The following is a 7,039-nucleotide window of genomic DNA, read 5'->3' on the forward strand; positions in this document are numbered from 1 at the left end:
GCAGCAACCCTGCGGTCAGGACACTTTCGATGTAGCCGAGAACCTGGTAGCCCTGGCACTGCTGGAGTCTGTTATCTATACAGACCTAAAAACATGCTGAAGGATCACTTCTACCCCAAACTTTCTGTGATCGCGTGGAGGCATGCTTTTGAGCAGAGGGATCAGAAGCCAGGTGAGTCTGCTGCTGAGTTCACTGCTGCATTGAGACAGGCTGTCAGGCCTTGTGAATTCAAGGACCTGGAAGACCGTTTCGTCTGCGGCCTGAGAAGAAGGGAGCTGCAACAAAAAATCTTTGCTAAAGCTGAAGTCACCTTCCAAGATGTCTTATGTGAAGTTGCAGTTGAAGAAGCAGCAGGCTGCGCTGTGAAGGCTCTGCGGTTTGCTAGAAACGCTCCAGCCGTCATGACCATCCATCAAGAGGTCGCTCAGGAAGTCCAAGACTTGGATCCTGAAGAGGAGGTGGACAGACTTCACCAGCCGGTGGTGAGAAGACTGTGAGAGAAACCAGACAAGGCCCCAGCAGCCCTTCAGTGTCTCGGTTGCGGAGGACGCCACAAGCGCACAGACTGCCGGTTCTGCTCTGCCATTTGCCGGGCGTGTGGTAAGCAAGGCCACATTGTCACCGTTTGTTTGGGTCGCCAGCAGGTGCAACCTCGGGAAGAATCCCTTCGGAAAGGTACCAGGGTCCCCAGCCAACACAGGGTGGGTTTCTGCGTGTTGGGTAGAAGCATCTTGCGAACGGGGACACACAAGCCCCTTAAAAAGAAGCTTTGCAGTTTGCAGTTACAAGGGGTTCCTTTATCGATGGAGATGGACACTGGGTTCCTTTATCGATGGAGATGGACACCGGGTCTGCTCTATCGATCATTTCACACAATTCCTCTTAAAAGGATTTGCTGCAGTAGTGGCCGTCGAGTCAAACTCAGGCCATCGAACCTAATTCTTACTGATTTTCAAAATTCAAAGATTAATGTATTAGGAGAAGCCACACTCAAGGTGCAGCGTAAGGCTTTTCAAGGTGCAGCGTAAGGCTTTCCAAGGTGAAGCGTAAGGCTTTCGACTGGTTTGAGGCCCTGGGGATTCAGGTGACTGGTCTGAATAGTCTGCAAACTCCAGGACTTGCAGAAGTCTGCAAATAGTTTGCGGATGTGTTTAGTTCAGAGCTTGGTCCATACAAAGGGCCTCCCATCGCACTGCGATTAAACCCAAACATTGCACCAGTGAGGATTAAGCCTAGGAGGGTGCCATTCGCCCTCAAAGGCAAGATTGATATTGAACTGGACAAGCTGCTCCAGCAGGGCATCTTGGAACCTGTAGACTCAAGTCCATGGGAAACCCCAATCGTGATGCCTTTAAAGGCTAACAGGGAAGTTCGAATTTGCGTGGACTATAAGTGTACTCTGAACACAGCTTTGCAACAGCATGCATATCCTGTACCAGTAGTGAGTCATATTCTGGCCTCCCTTAAAGGGAGAACACTGTTTGCAAACCTTGATTTAGCACAGACCTATCAACAGCTACTTGTTGATGAGGCAACTGCTGAAGCCCAAACAATAGTGGCCCATAGGGGCGCTTTTAAAGTAAAAGGGTTACAATTTGGGGTGAATGTTGCTCCTGGCATATTCCAGAGCATCATGGAGCGCACGCTCAGGGGTATACTGGGGGTCTGCCTCTACTTTGATGACGTCCTCATTGCAGGGGAGTCATCGCAGAATTTGGCTGAAAGATTAAGTGTTGATGAGTTTCTGTCAAGCGGGGCTCAAATTAAAAAAGGACAAATTTAAAATTGGTGTTACTTCTACAGAATTTTTAGGCTTTAAAATAGATGCTCAAGGCATCCACCTGCGGAGTCTAAATTGAAGGCCGTTCAGGAGGCCCCAAGTCCCAAGTCCAAAAGCGAGCTTCAGGCTTTCTTGGGACTTCTTAACTTTTATCATGCTTTCCTTCTCCATAAGGCTGCTGTGGCTGAGCCATTACACCGGCTCTGGGACAAGCAAGCTCCATGGCAGTGGACTAAAATCCATGACAGGAGTTTTAAGGAGGTCAAGGCCTTGCTCTCATCAAATGTGGTATTAGCCCATTTTAATGAGCAACTGCCTGTATGCATCGCTTGTGATGCATCCCCTTATGGAGTGGGTGCTGTACTCAGTCACCTGAAGGCTGATGGGACCCAAGTCTCTGTGGCCTACTATTCAAGGACTCTGTCATCTGCAGAGCGTAATTACGCTCAGATTGACAGAGAAGCCTTGGCCATAGTGGAAATTTCATGATTTCTTATATGGCCGTCACTTCACGGTCTACACAGACCATAAGCCTTTGCTGGGTTTGTTTACCACAAACAAACAAACACCACACATTATTTCCCCACGTATGCTGAGTTGGTCTATCTTCCTGTCAGCATATGACTACACTTTAATTCACAAACCTGGAAAGGAAATGGGCCATGCAGATTACCTCTAAAACAGAGGTAATCCTGTTCCTGCTATTAACATTCTCTCCATTCAGGAGTTGCCTGAATCTCCCCTCAATGCTAGGGATGTGGCTGCAGAAACTGCCACTGATCACATGCTTGCACGCATGCTGACATGGGTGTTGTTAGGATGGCCTGACACATGTCTAGATGTGACATTTCAAAGTTTCTGGCAAAGGAGACACACACTGTCTACCTTTAATGGGTGCCTTTTATGGGGAAGTAGAGTAGTTATCCCAGCCTCACTGAGGTCTAGGGTCTTGTCCTCTCTGCATGAGGGACATCCGGGCATAGTGCACATGAAAGCACTTGCGCACAGCCATCTCTGGTGGTCTGGGCTTGATAAAGCTATCGAAGCCCAGGTGCACGGATGCCGGGTGTGCCAACAATCCCAGCCTGCAACTCCTCAGGCCCCTGCACCCAGGTGGAAGGAGACACAAACCCCTTGGTCAAGGGTACATTTAGATTATGCTGGGCCCTTCCAGGGGCAATTCTTCCTTATCCTTGTGGATAGCCATTCCAAGTGGCTAGAGATTATATCTGTCTCCTCCTACAACTGCCAGGACTATCCAGGTGCTAAGAGGAATCTTTGCAACCCATGGCCTTCCTGATGTTCTTGTTTCTGACAATGGTCCTCAATTTACATCTTGTGAGTTCCAGGCTTTCCTTCAGGCCAACTTGATACAGCATGCAATGCCAGCTCCCTTCCACCCTTCCACCAACGGGCAAGCTGAAAGAATGATGCGCACCACCAAAGACATGCTCAAAAGACTAACACATGGCAGCTGGCATCACAGGTTAGCAGACTTTCTTCTTGCACACTGCACCACACTTGCACTGCCACTGGGAAGAGCCCAGCTGAATTCTGCTGGGGCTGCCGCCTCATCACGAAGTTAGACAGACTGCACCCCAACCAGGTGTCTTCCCAGGTGTCACAGCCACGGGCTCCTCAGAGACTTCAGGTGGGTGATCTGGTCTGGGCTAGGAACTATGGTCCTGGACATCTCTGGGTTCCTGCTGTCTTCTGTAAGATCTCTGGATCTCTATCATGCAAAGTGACCTTGGGAGATGGCTGTGTCCTGTGGCACCACATTGATCAACTGCGCTGGCGGTTGTCCCCTGTTGATTCCGCCCCTGCCTCCGCTCTCGGGGGGGAAAGAGCCCAGGAACTACATCACACTTCAGGTCAACCTTCTGAGATACAATAACACTGTTCCTGGGAATTGCCACAGGTCGCTAGGGATGTCCCAGGGGAGGAGCAATGGCATCCTCATGATTCAGCTATTATGCCGAACAGAGAGTCCGGCACATCAGCAATTGCTCCCAAGAGGAAGTCATCCCAAGGGGTGGCCGGCGTATCCGCAAGAGCTCCAAACAGGAATTCTCCTGAGGAGGGGTTTGCCATAGAGGCGGCTCCTGACTCTGACACCTTGGCCACAGGGGACAGGGAGTATTGGGGCACACCTGCAATGCAGGTCACATCCGAGACTGGTTGCGGGCTCGAGGGACTAAGTTCCCTGGAGCCATCCAGGGAAGTTGGGGAGTCCTCAACCACTCCAGCGGGTTGGGGAATTTCCTCCGCTCTCATGGAGCCTGGAGAGAGCCCTGGCAACTCTGCCAGCACGCCTCACCAGGGGTCACCTGCAAAATTTGTGCATAAAAGTCCTGGTCTAGCGAGCCCACCAGACGGGCCAGTAGGCCTGGTGCCCTTAAGTACAAGTCCTGGTCTGCCTAGCCGGGGAGGTGAATTGACAGGCCAGGCACCCTCTCTGACTTTGCGTAGGTCACAACGGGCTAAGGCCCCTCCTAAGCATCTAGGCGAATATGTGAGGTTCCTGTCAGTACACGGGACCTTACAGGTCTAGGATGAGGAGATGGGACCTATGTTGGGTAGAAGATAGACACATGAAGTCCATATTAAAGGGTGGGTTGTTTAGCTAACCCTATTAGTTATAAGAAGGTTGCCCGCATGTGAGCAGGAATATTATTTTCTTTTTTTACTATTATTAATGTAAAGAAAATGGGAATTGTGTGTGTTCTATCCAGGGAAGAGAGGTGTTGTATCCTGGGCCTGATGAGGAAACCGAGCAGGCCCAGAAATATTGCAAATGGTCCCAGGCAACCTAAAAGCTGCCAGGGACCAGACTGGCTGGCACCGGATTACTGTGCATGTGCAAGGTGTGAAGAAAGAAGGATTATTATTGGCTGGACTGCCTGGGGGTTGGAAAACTATAAAAGGCCTGTGTGCCTGTTTGCTTGTTGCTTGGAGTGGAGGTAAGGAGAAATAAAGAAGTTTGCTTTATGATGTGTCGTGTTTCAATGCCTCGAATTCCAAAACACACATACACACACACAAAAAAAAAAAAATCAAGAAGGCTGAATAAATTAGAGGGGATGGGGTGGTGGTGGTGGTTATTTTTGAATTGGCAATTAAGCATCCATTTTGGAGGCAATCCAAGACTTTGTAAACTCATTTCCTCATCTTCACACCAATGTTTGGCCTCAAGCCTAGTTGCTGAAACTTTACTTTGTTTACCACTAATTTTTAATTAACAGCAATAATCCTGTATAATTTTCCTAATAAATTAAGGACAGCCTATGGCCTTTGGCAGATTCTCCACTCTACCAGAGGGTTCTTTTTTTTCCAGCCTCTTGATTTTAAATTTCAGAAAGCCTCAGTAAAATGTAGTCCATATTCCTCACTGAGAAAATAGTGTTTTCCTCCAGTTGATGTTCTTTCACCATCTTCTATGATTCTTGTGAAGATTAAAAGAAAAGAGAATGAAATCTGAACAGCAGATTTTTTTCAATATGTTTTGAAGGGGCCATAGGTGCTATTTTATTTACCATATATTTATTCAATCCCCTTGATTCCTTAAATGTGCTTTCTCTTTCTTTTCCTTGAAATAAAATAGGGCAATGTAATTGTTTTCCTTGGATCAGCGTTCACCAAAGCATATGCAAGCTTCCAAACTTTTAATCACATCCCATGGAAAAATAACAAAATGTCAGTTCCAATGTAGAACAATAAAAATAAATCATAAAACAGATATTCTTCCACATGTAATCAATAATAATTGGAAGAGAGATGCTGGAATCTGTTTCCTGGTAGCCTATTCTCAAAGGCAGACTGGGCTCACTTTCAAAATGTTTTCAGCATTTGAGGGTGCAGAAGCTCTGGCTGGGGAAGTTAAAGTATTGCTTTGAATCTGAGGAAATTTGGGAAACCTAAGCTTGGTACAAAATACATCCATTTTGTGCCTCACTTCCTTTTCCCCTGCAAAATCTAGCACTAATCAACATAAATAGGGGGTGTTAAAGAAACAAAAAGGATGCTTTTAAATTTCATTGAGAACGTTTATTTAATACCTTGCAGCCCTTCTGAGACAGCCAAAAATCTGGCCTCACCCAGTCTATAGATGCTCTGATTCGACTCTAAGAATCACTTCAGCCTGTCTATCCTCACTTTGGGGTTTTATTCTCGGACTGTTCATTGAATTTATAATAAGCTCAGTCAATGACACACACACACAGAGTCTCCTCTTGCTTCTCTTAACTGTAACTACGTAAAGAAGATACATGAATAGGGTTAATGGGAACTAGTAGGTAACCCTGAATGCTCTGGATGGATTTTTTTAAATTGATGATTTAAATAAGAAACTGGAAACTGCCCAATATGCGTGTGCATGTGTGTACATGTATAAAACTGTCAGGGAGGTGTCAATATGGTAGATTTGTAGTTGCTTTCAATTTTTAAATTTCAGTTATTTATTTGTATCCCACCTTTACTGTTTTTGCAAATAACTCAAGATGGCAAACAGATCCAACACACCTTCTGTCTCCTATTTGCCCCAGAACAACAAGCCTGTGAAGGGAGTTGAGCAGAAAGAGAGTGACTGGCCCAAGTCACCCAGCCAGCTTTCATGGCTAAGGCTGGACTAGAACTCACATTCTCCTGGTTTCTAGCCTGGTGCCTTTAACCACAATTCCAATTCAAACAGCTTTGGTATTCAAACAGTGACTGTATTTAACTAATGGGGAATTTGAGTTTGTTCTAATAATTAATTATAATTACAACAATTACAATAAATCATAGGCCTTTGTGAAGTTTTTCATTAATTAACAATTAATGAATATCTGATAGCAGCAATGATTATATGCAGAACTATCATTCAGAATATTTGTTGCATCTCTCTCTCTCTCTCTCTCCCCCTCCCTCCCTCCCTCCCCCCTCCCCGTCCCATATATATATTTACCAAGCCTGATACTCTGATAGTCACTAATTCTGTCCAATTATTCTGGCAGTCATACAAAGCGGGTCAAAACTATTCATCCAGTTCCTTAAGGAAAGGCCCGCTACTGTTGCAAAATAGCCCCCTTGGCCTTGCCAAACAGGACAGGGGCTTGACTTGGGTACTGCAGGCAGTCAAGACTAGGGAGAAATATTTTCTGCTTTGTGCATTCTGCAATGGGCAACCTTGCTTCTTCAGCCATTCTCCATTGCTTGCTCTTTCCCTTGTAGAACAGATGATTAGAGGCAGGATTTACAATAACCTAGAACTGATTAAA

Source organism: Crotalus tigris, unplaced genomic scaffold, assembly GCF_016545835.1.
Source record: "Crotalus tigris isolate CLP2741 ecotype Arizona unplaced genomic scaffold, ASM1654583v1 scf7180000018537.1059022, whole genome shotgun sequence".
NCBI lineage: Eukaryota > Metazoa > Chordata > Lepidosauria > Squamata > Viperidae > Crotalus > Crotalus tigris.